This window comes from Mus caroli, unplaced genomic scaffold (assembly GCF_978045245.1).
Source record: "Mus caroli unplaced genomic scaffold, Mus_caroli_1 scaffold_15, whole genome shotgun sequence".
Classification (NCBI taxonomy): Eukaryota; Metazoa; Chordata; class Mammalia; order Rodentia; family Muridae; genus Mus; species Mus caroli.
This window is the reverse complement of record NW_028227270.1, coordinates 87,261,925-87,273,328: the sequence shown is the minus strand read 5'-3', so window position 1 is coordinate 87,273,328 and position 11,404 is coordinate 87,261,925. Positions and strand designations below refer to the sequence as shown.

The 11,404-nt window shown below is 42.7% G+C and overlaps 1 protein-coding gene and 1 pseudogene across 1 annotated transcript in view; both read right to left on the bottom strand.

The window, feature by feature from the left end:
• The window catches only part of LOC110307947 (serpin B6), a 75,328-nt gene extending 66,001 nt beyond the window's left edge, over positions 1 to 9,327 (bottom strand). Inside the window, exon 1 of the mRNA XM_021180254.2 lies at positions 9,239 to 9,327. The gene's annotated coding sequence lies outside the window, so the exon portion shown is untranslated. The remainder of the gene's footprint in view (positions 1 to 9,238) is intronic.
• Positions 6,160 to 7,373, bottom strand: LOC110308489 (small ribosomal subunit protein eS10 pseudogene; annotated as a pseudogene).
• Positions 9,328 to 11,404: the final 2,077 nt, after the last annotated feature.

Sequence of the window (11,404 nt, the reverse complement as noted above, 5' to 3'; positions counted from 1 at the left end):
AAATTTGGGTAATCAACAGATAATTATACAAAAACTAGCAAAACTTAAAGCCATACAAGTTATCAAAATCCTTTTCTCCCCAGATGAGTTCAGTGTATAGAAGCATCTAATAAGCAAAAGGAGAAGAGAAAAAAATTAAGTATCTGTCACTGTGGCAAACTGGTGAAGTAAGCAGAGGCTTAATACATCATCCAGTCCCAGTATGACTGAGTGGCCTTAAGCATACCAGCCAGCCTTTGGGGTATCAGTTTTCCCATTTGTGATGTAAAAGGGTTTGGCCTTCCATTATTATACCACCTAACAAGCAAGAAGACAGTGTGTCTCCAGTTCTGGCATATGTAACTGTGCTAGGTAGCTTGATTGGATGAACAGTGCTTAAGAGACTAGTGGCGTAGATCTCTGATATGTCTGAGAGCATTTCTAATGACAACTGGATCAGGAGGCTGTCCCTAACCAATAGATTAGCCTTTTAATAGATTTGTATGACACCATTATTGGGAAGTGTTGAAAGTTAGGATGTGAGGCCTAGCTGGAAGCAGCAGGACACAAGCACGTCCGAGGGAACTATATCTTGCCCTAACCTCTTCAGGAATTCCCTTTTCTTCCTCTCCAAGATGATATGAATAGTTCTCAATGGGCTGAAACTGTGAGCTAAAATAAACTTTCCACCTCTAAGTTTTTTCTCTTAGATATTTTGGTCACAGCAATGAAAAGCTAATAAACTAGCTTCTTGAGCCTCAGAAACAGCTTGAAAACAGCTTGGGATCCCAAAGTCCTGGTACAGACCTGGGGAGGGGGGTGTGAAAGTTTCTTCTAAGCATGTGCTAACAGTCTTCAGGAAGGTTTTATGATTATCTTCATTTTACAGGTAAGTAACTGAGACAGAGGTAAAGTGACGTTTTCAGGGTCCCATCACTATACCCTTTTCTGGAGCTCTTCCCTGGGCCACTCAGGAACCCTGAACAAACACATTTCAGAAGCTCATGACAAGGAAAGAACTCCCTGCTCAGTAATAGCCTGATGCTTTGTGAGTCAGAGATTTTTTTGCTAGTTGTCTTAGAAGATTTCTATTGCTGTGAAGAGACACCATGACCACAGCAATTCCTTTTCTTTTTCTTAATAATTTATTTTTATTTTATGTACATTGGTGTCTTGATTGCATGTGTGAGGGTGTCAGATCTCCCTAGAACAGGAATTACAGATGACGGGTGGGTACTGGGAATTGAACTCAAGTCCTCTGGAATTTCAGCCAGTACTCTCTTCTTTATTATTATTAAATTTTATTTTTATTAAATCATTCCTCTCGTTTACATCTCAAATGATATCCCCTTCCTGGTTACCCCTCCACAACACCCCCATCAGCCCTCTCTCCCCTCCCCTTTGCCTCTGTGAGGGTGCTCCCCCACCACCCACCCATTCCCATCACACCACCCCAGCATCCCCCTATGCTGAGGCATCAAACCTCCTCAGGACCAAGAGCCTCCCCTCCCATTGATGTCAGACAAGGCCATCCTCTGCTACATATGTATATGGAGTCATGGATTCCCTCCCTGTATACTCCTTGGTTGTTGGTCTAGTCCCTGGGAGCACTCGGTGGTCCAGCCAGCCAACACTGTTCTTCCTATGGGGTTGCAATCTCCCTCCACTCCTCCAGTCTTTCTGCCAGCTCCCCCACTAGGGTCCCTGAGCTCAGTCTGATGATTGGCTCTAAGCATCCACATCTGCATTGGTCAGATGCTGGCAGAACCTCCCAGGGAACAGACACACCAGGTTCCTGTCAGTGTGCACCTCTTAGCAACAGCAACAGTGTCTGGTTTGGTGTCTGCAGACAGAATGGATCCCCAGGTGGGGAGGTCCCTAGATGGCCCTTCCTTTAGTCTTGCTTTATTTTTTGTCCCTGTCTTTCCTTTGGACAGGAACATTTCTGGGTTAAAAATTCTGAGATGGGTGGGTGGCCCCATCCCTTGACTGGGGCTATGCCTATCTACTAGAAGTGGTCTCTACAGGTTCCCTTCACTGTGTATTTCAAATTTTGACAAAAGTCATCCCCCTTGGGTCCTGGGAGCCTCTCACTTCCCTGGCATCTGGTACCCTCCAGTGCAGCAAGTGCTTTTTAACCCCTGAGCCACCTCTCCAGGCCCCTTACCATAATTCTTAAAGAAAACATTTAACTGGGGCTTGCTTACAATTTCAAAGGTTTAGGCCATTATTGTCATGGTGGGAAGCATGGTGACATGCAAGTAGACACAGTGCTGGGAAGTAACTGAGAGTTCTACATCTGGATCTGCCAGCAACTGGCAGAGAGAAAACCACTGGGACTAGGCTAGGCTTTTGAAATCCCAAAGCCCACCCACAGTGACACACTTCCTTCAACAAGGCCACATCTACCCCAGCAAAGCCAGACCTCCTTATGTCACTCCCTAAACATTCAAATATAAGCATACGGGGTCCATTCTTATTCAAACCACCACACTGGGTATCTAGCTGAGATTAAACCTTGCTAAGACTGACCCCCCTCCCCCACACTTTAGCAGACAAGTTATTCTACAAATGCTCTCCTATGGCAGCAAAACTTCTATCAGATAAACCACTATGAACACTAATCTAAATGCATTACTAAAATGAAAAAGTAAGGAAGTGGGAAAGCATATCTCAACGGCAAACCTAGTCACTTACAGCCGAGTGATAGGCAAGTGTGGCACCTCGGGCTGCCCTGGCCTCATGTTTACAGCAGCAACTGGACAAACGGAGTCAAACTAACTGCACTACAGGTGTGTGCGACGTGAGCAGATACTCAATCCTTGTTAAGGAGTTGGCAACACCCCTATAATTCCAGCACTTGGGTGTAGAGACAGGAGGACTGCTGTGTTCACTCCAAGCGAGCCTCTTTCCAAAGTAGGTTCTAGCAAACCTGGGTTACATTAGGGAGATCTTATCTTAACAAAAGAAAAATATATGCATATACAAACAAAAAACAAAAGAGACCATTTATAAAGGGTCCACCCTTGTGAAAAGGTAGAAAATTCTGTCTTTAATAGTAAACAGGCTATCTCTGTCTTAGTTTTGAATGAGAAAAAAATCCTGACCTATACCATAAAATCTTGGCTTGAACCTATGGCATCCACATCTACAATGTCAGAAGAATTTTAAAAGAAGTGGCCTCAAATGATTCAATGAGATCAATCTTTGGTATAGAAAATAAAGATCATAAATTCCTTCTGAAGGAAAACATCATTCCCTAACTACAGGCATTTTCTAGTGCTAAGATGAGCTTCCTATAAACCTTCCAAAATCACCAAGCACAAAAAGAAGTAAAACATGACTTTGACTAAACACAAATCACTCATGAGTTTCACATAGTGGCAATATGAGACATATCACATAAACAAACACATATAAAGTGTTTACACACATTCAAAAGTAAGCAAACTTCAAAGTAATACATCTTTCAGAGTTGAAATAAAGGTTGAAATTAAACACTGGCCAGGTAAACTAGTAGGCACACAGATGAGAGACTTAATGAGCTAAAAAGAACTGAACAGATGCTAGATAGATGGAGGACTTTGTGGTTAAAGTGCTTACTGTGCGAGCATGGGAATCAGTTTGGGTCTTGAGCAAACACCCAAAAAGCTGGGTATGTGCTTGGAACCCCAGTGCTAGAGGGTAGAGGCAAACAGATCCCAGGCTTTGCTGTCCAGCCCTTCCAACCAAAAGGTCATGAGCCAAGTTCAGTGACAGAGCATGTCTCAAAAAGTGACTGAGGAAGCCCTTCCAACAGTTAACCTTACGCCTCCACGGAAGCAAGTTCACCACCACCACCACCACCCTTCTCCCACAAACATGTGACCAAGTAAGAAGAGAAATGAAAACTACAAAAACTAGAGGCATGGCAAATTGAGAAATAAAAAGACATAAATTTTATAGAAAACATTAATTGGTTGTCAAGTTTAATAAATACCACATGGATCAAGCAGCACAAATAAAAACAACTATTAGACATAGCACAGTGAAGCCATCCAACACACAGGAAACATGAAAATGGCTGCAAAACTGAATAACCAGATCTAGACCTTAAGAGAAAAATTAAGACATTTAACAGATTAAAATGAGACAGTTTTCAATGAACATACATTACTAAAGAAATTTCTTAAGATTATATGTCTTTCAGAAGGGCAATAATATAAGAAATGAAAGATAGACTGAAATGCAGAGGACATGGGGAACAAGGACAGTGGGGAATGTGTTAACCCTACGCAAATAATTTAGTATGAAATTATTATTATATTGTCCAATTCAGTGTGGTAGCTGAGGCAAGGGAATGCAGTGATAATACTCAGGAAATAATGTGTAAAATGGCATAATCTAAAATAAAAACAGTCACTTCAAGTGGCATGTATATATTCAAGTTACTAGAGTTATCTAAAATAGAAGCTAATGGCCAACTTAGCAGAGGAGAAAATAGAATTTTTTTTAATCCAATTGCCCAAAAGAAAGTAAGAATGGAAGAAAACTGACAGGTATGATGGCATGTGTTTGTGAATCTAGTATTTAGGAGGCAAAGGACCAGGAATTCAAGGTCAGCTTTAGCTACATAGTAATTTCAGGGTCAGCCTATGCTACATGAGACCCTGTCACAAATAGCAAAAGCAGAAAGAGAGGGGTGAAAAGGAGAGAAAGGCAGGGAAGAAAGGAAAAAAGAAAGCAGGAGAGATGGGTGTGGTTATATATGCTTGGCCCAGGGAGTGGCACTATTAGGAGGCATGGCCTTGTTCTTGTAGGTGTGTCACTGCTGGCATGGGAGGCCAGTCTCACCCCGTTTGTCTTCAGATGAAGATGTAGAACTCTCAGTTCCCCCTGCACCATGCCTGCCTAGATGCTGCCAAACTCCTGCCTTGCTGATAATGGACTGAACCTCTGAACCTGTAAGCCAGCCCCAATTAAAAGTTGTCCTTATAAGAGTTGCCTTGGTCATGGTATCTATTCACAGCAGTAAAACCCTAAGACAGAAGGGAATAAATAAGATAAACTGAAAGCACATGATATGCAATGGTGGGGCAAAAAACAGGAAAGGGTAAATATGGAAAAGAGTAAATCATAGAAATACAGATATGCTGGGTATAGCAACATTTCTTTTATAATAGTCTACATATAGATGTGGCCCCATAAAATTAATGTGGAACAGAAGAATTCAGATTATGAAGGACACATAGCTTCCACCACACTATAGTGTACTACATTACTCCTGTGTCTGTAGTAATAGTATAGTGATTTTGGTGTTGACATAAAATTCATAAACCACAGGCAGGTGAATTTAATTTTGAAATTAAGTTTGCCTGTCTTGGCGGATATTCTGGTCCATTTCTTTGCTTTGTGATCCAGACATATTAGGATGTTTCCTTCCATAGTATTTTACATTTTCAGTTTACCTGGTTTTACTATTTTCTTTTTCCTCCATTCTCATCTTCCTTTAAATGACCTCATTTTAAATTCCAGTTCTATCCTTCTACTAATTTGGTCCCCATATTGTCAAATGAAAATTTTACTCTCTAGTCCTGGGTAGGGCACCCTGATCTGAAGCATCCCTGAGACCTATAGTTTTACCTTATCAGATATAATTCTGCCACATGTCCTGTAATCTCGGTTAGGTTGCTTAGCAACTCCTTTTAAAAAAATAATAATAATAGCTTTAAACCTGCTGTATTTGTTATATTTTTTTCCTGTGATAAAATACTATGCTGACCAAAAGCAACTTTAAAAAGAGAGAGTTTATGTTAGCTATGGTTCCAAAGAGAGAAAATGAGTCCATAACGGTAAGGAAGGCATGGCATGGCTGAAGGAGATGGCAGATCACATACACATGCGGGATGCAGAAGAAAGCAAGCAAAAAGTGGGGGCAAGACTATAAACCCTCGTAGCCCACCCCTAGTGATGTACTTCCCCCTGCACCTACATCCCAAACAGTACCACTAACTGGGGAACAAGTATTCAGATATTTGTGCCTGTGGGGGCATTTCACAACAAAACTATCACGCCCATCAAAATTCAGTATGTGACTATTGAAAAGAAAATGAAGTGTGACCTTTTTTTTTTCTTTTAAGTTATTCAACACAAAATAATCTCCTACTTCACTAAGATAGCTGACCATGTCCACAACCAAAGTCACCCTCTAAACTGGAATTCAGTTAAGCCCCAGTCTCAGCTTTTTTTGTTAGCACCAGGGGCATAGCAGTCCTTCTGTAGGTGTCTCTGTCTGCCTCCTCTCTTGTCAATCTTGCAGGTGGTTCACCCTCTAGAACTTTAGGCCAAAGTCTGCCAGTTTGAGGATGGCTGGGGTGCAGGCTGTGGGAGGCACTATCTCCAGAGGTAGCTGGAAGTAATCTCAGAGATACTGGATACCTTCGTTTGTAAGGTACCAACAGAAATGTCTCCAGGAACCCCAATTACAGCAGTTATTGGGTTAGGATGCTAACTTCTCACCATAATAGCCATTTACCCTGAAATTCTTTCTCAATAACATAACACAAATGCATGTGTAGTGACCATCAGAAGGCATATAGGAGCCTCCCCAGTCTGCTGCTGCCTCCCCTTAGTCTGACACCAGCTACATTAAATCCTGTCATGGTCTAGAAAGGGACATCACAAGAAGCTAGCTTTAGATGATGTATTACAGGGGCCTCTAATGAGCACTTAGAAATAGTTTTACTAATACTCCATCACGAACAAGGTGGTTCATGACTCTGTGAGAACTGGTCCTTTTGGCTAGATAGTTCTTGGGAGGGAAATCTCGTAGTCTTGTGTTTTGACTGGGTTTGTTTCATAATTACCATAGAAGAAAAGTATAGAAAATGCTTGTGGTGTACTAACCCCTTCTGTATTTAAGTTACTGTGATTGATATACACTTATAAATTCTGAACTGAAAAAAATGGAAAGAATGGAGGAAATGAGGAAGGGAGGGAAGGAGGAAGGAGGGAAGGAAGAAGGAAGGGAGGGAGGGAGGAAGGAAGGGAGGGAGGGAGGGAGGAAGGGAAGGAGGGAAGAAAGAAAGAAAGAAAGAAAAAGAAAGAAAGAAAGAAAGAGAGAGAGAGAGAGAGAGAGAGAGAGAGAGAGAGAGAGAGAAAGGAAGGAAGGAAGGAAGGAAGGAAGGAAGGAAGGAAGGAAGGAAGGAAGGAAGGAAGGAAGGAAGTTGATCTACATGCAAACTGCTCCTTTACATAGCTTCGACGTTTGAAAGACTATATGGTCTTCATTATAGTAAGGTTGGGTACATCTTATTTGCCAGTGCAGGATGTTTAAGCATCCAATGTTTGGTGACCATTATTCCATCCTTAAGAAGGAGTTCATAGATGGCAATTTGGTTCTTAGGCATTAACATCACAGCAGTTGCATGGTCCAAGGTGGAGGCAGGAAAGTGGAAGTGTGACTCTTAAGTGAAGCACACACCAAACTGTTGGGTGTTCTGAGGATCAAGTCTGATCCCCAGTACCCATGTAAAAAGCTACATGTGATGGTATGCATCTATAATCCCAGCACTCCTAAGGGGAAATGGGAGTTTGCAGGCCAGCTACCCTGGCAGCAGCTGAGTAAGAAAGACCCTACTTCAACAAGATGGAAAACAAGAACCCAGCTCCTGAAAGTTGTTCTTTGATCTCTACACACATGCCATAGCTATGTGTTTCATACTGGCTAGTCTTGAAATTATTTCTGTGTCAAAGCCACAGATCCTAGTTAGGCCTGAGTTGAGATCCCTTAAAAGACTAGGGAAGCTCCTTGGGCAATAGACTAAAGGAATAGAACAGAGGATCTAGAAATAAGCCTAAGCAACTTCAGACACCTGATCCTGAAAAACGAAGAAGAAAGGAACAGTTAGTCTCTAATATCCACACGTAGAAGAATGAAACTAGATCTCTGTCTGTCACTATGTAGCTTAAATTGTATTAAAGATCTTAATGTGAAATAACTAATACTTTGAAACTACTAAAGAAAAATACTTCAAGATCTAAGCATATGAGCTAGAAGGGGCTCAGCAGTTAGGAGTTAGTATTGCTCTTAAGGGAGACCTGAGTTTTCTTCCTAACACCCACATAGGGCAGCTCATAACCACCTGTAACTTCTGCTCTGGGAGATCCAACACCTCTGGCCTTCTCTAAGTACACACACATACTTTTTTTAAAAAAAACTCTTAAACATTCTAGACATTAGTGATTACTTTCCGAATAAGACTCCAAAACCTCTGGAAATAACAAGAACTGAATTCCAAATACCTGACTTGTTTCATTGATCTTATAAGATCACTTGGTCCCTGACGTGCCTGAGTCTACAAAAGAGCTTCCCAGAGTAAAATAGGTATGACTAACTTGTTCCTAAATACTTGGAGCTGTGCATCTGCTGCCCTCTGGTGGCAGTCTGAAGTTGATGAACTTGGGTTCATCAACTATAGGGCAGAGTGGACACAGCAGGGCTACCAAGCCCAGCTCCCTGTAGAATAACTTACTTTCTGGGGCTTGTGCACATTTAAGGCATGTGTTTCCCTTTTGCAGCTACATGTCCTAGAATTCAATCTTTCCTCTAGCTCTGAGAAATAAACCACATCTAGACCCCTGCTGATCAACAATACTTATTAAGAACTATCTCTTATCAGAGAAATGAAGCCAAAACTGGAAATAAGATATATTACCCTCAAAGTAATAAAAATCTATGCCTCACACCAGAAAAATTTTAATAGCTACATGATAGTATCTTCTAGGGGGTGCTTTGAGACCTGACAAACTGCATCATTTTGGATGGAGTCAAAGGCAAATCTTTTGAACGATGTTTCCTATAGTATGACAAATGACCACCTAAACAATGATGAGAAATTCCAAGTCCAGTATCTCACAAAGTACAACTAAAGGATGGGAAACACAGGTGGGAAAAAGGCATTAATCCAGGTGGAACATCTCTTCTACTCAGAAGGTGAAACTGGTTAGGAGTTCTAAGAACTAATTTTGAAGAAATTAGGAACATCAAGCTTTCACCACAAGAAACTTCCTCTTCTACTTTTCCACCACAATTTGAACTTGACACAATAAGAAATCAGAAACCCTTTAGATATCAAATTACAGGGAAAATGATATTCTGTACATTTTGTCCTCACACTGAGGAGGGGTTCCTTTTTAATAAACTGGTATTTAATTTTCTCTCAAGAACATTTAGTGTTATTAACTCATAGGGGGTAATTTCTAACTCCTTCTCACCTACCTTTGTTATTTCCAGAGGGAGCTTCAGGCTCAGCATGGGACTTAGGCCAGTCCAGAAATGCCACACGTCTGTGGTGTGTAAGAGATGACTCTGGCTTCTGAAGCTGCATCTAATAAAGGAAAGCAATAGGGGCATGGTGGGCCCAGAGGCCACAGACTTTGGAAAAGAAAAGCCGGTCATCACATGCCCCTTGGTATTTTGAGCAATAATGTTCAACACAGAGAGTTAGCTACTAAAAAGTACAGAGTTCTCTAGGAATATTGCTAATGCCAGCTACCAGTGCATGGCCTGTCAGCTCCCCATCTACCTTAATGTTTACTCTAAAAGCAAGTATAAATTTAGCATCCTTCATTTGGGTAGAATTCTGGAGAGAAAGGAAGAAATCCTAAGCATATACCCATGTGCTACATGGAATAGGGATCTCTAGGAAGCCTGCACAACCATCAACCTGGGCCTAAACAAACCTAACTTTGGTTTGTTAAACAAACATCCTCTCTGTAGAGAAGCCTGTAAAGGTGAAAATTTGTGGATGAAAGTGACATGTATGGGTATCAACTAACTAGATGTACATTTGTGGTGACAAATAGTTTCAACTTGATACCTCTAGCCCTACCTGTGAAGGTGTTTCCAGAGGTTTAACTGAAGAGTAAAAGATTCACCTTGAATGTAGGCAGCACCACCCCATTTATGTTCTTGGACTGAATAAACAGAGAAAAGGGAGAAAGCTGAGTACTAGCATTCACCTCTAGTACTAGCACTACAGATGCAAAGTGACTGGCCACCCATATCACTGCCACTATGCCTTCTCTGGCACAGTGGATTAGATCTTCTCAAATTCTAAGCCAAAATAACCCTTTCCTTCCTTCTTTTTTCTTTATGGAAAATTTATTGCAACACTCCAACTGTTTCTTTTCAATGTCTTGCTCTGCAGCCTCCTTCACCCTTTTTGCTTGGATGCCAAAGAGCCAGGCATTGGCATGGGCCATGTGAAGACTGGCAAAAGCCTTGAAGTTCTTCTCTTCTTTTGTGATGACTCTGGCTTTTTCCTTTTTGTACACATTCCGGGTGGCATCACAGGTCCTGTTAGCTTGGTGGGCCAATTTAAGTTCTTCCGCAGAACTGTCTCCCTTCTTTGGAGCAGAAGGCTTCCTGGGGAACAGGATGAGCTTGGAGTGGAACTCCTTTAGGCGCTGCACTTTGGCTTGGAGTGGAACTCCTTCAGGCGCTGCACTTTGGCTTGGAGTGGAACTCCTTCAGGCGCTGCGCTTTGGCTTGGAGTGGAACTCCTTCAGGCGCTGCGCTTTGGCTTGGAGTGGAACTCCTTCAGGTGCTGCGCTTTGGCTTGGAGTGGAACTCCTTCAGGTGCTGCGCTTTGGCTTGGAGTGGAACTCCTTCAGGTGCTGCGCTTTGGCTTGGAGTGGAACTCCTTCAGGCGCTGCACTTTGGCTTGGAGTGGAACTCCTTCAATCGCTGCACTTTGGCTTGGAGTGGAACTCCTTCAGGTGCTGCGCTTTGGCTTGGAGTGGAACTCCTTCAGGTGCTGCGCTTTGGCTTGGAGTGGAACTCCTTCAGGCGCTGCACTTTGGCTTGGAGTGGAACTCCTTCAATCGCTGCACTTTGGCTTGGAGTGGAACTCCTTCAGGTGCTGCGCTTTGGCTTGGAGTGGAACTCCTTCAGGTGCTGCGCTTTGGCTTGGAGTGGAACTCCTTCAATCGCTGCACTTTGGCTTGGAGTGGAACTCCTTCAGGTGCTGCGCTTTGGCTTGGAGTGGAACTCCTTCAGGCGCTGCACTTTGGCTTGGAGTGGAACTCCTTCAGGTGCTGCACTTTGGCTTGGAGTGGAACTCCTTCAGGTGCTGCGCTTTGGCTTGGAGTGGAACTCCTTCAGGCGCTGCGCTTTGGCTTGGAGTGGAACTCCTTCAGGCGCTGCACTTTGGCTTGGAGTGGAACTCCTTCAGGTGCTGCACTTTGGCTTGGAGTGGAACTCCTTCAGGTGCTGCGCTTTGGCTTGGAGTGGAACTCCTTCAGGCGCTGCACTTTGGCTTGGAGTGGTTCAGTGGACTTGTTTCACTTTCTCAGGTCCACAGAGATGCCGATAGTGTGACCCATTTTCTTGTGAATCTAACTGTATGGAACCTCAGTATGGGCCAGACAGAACCAGACATGG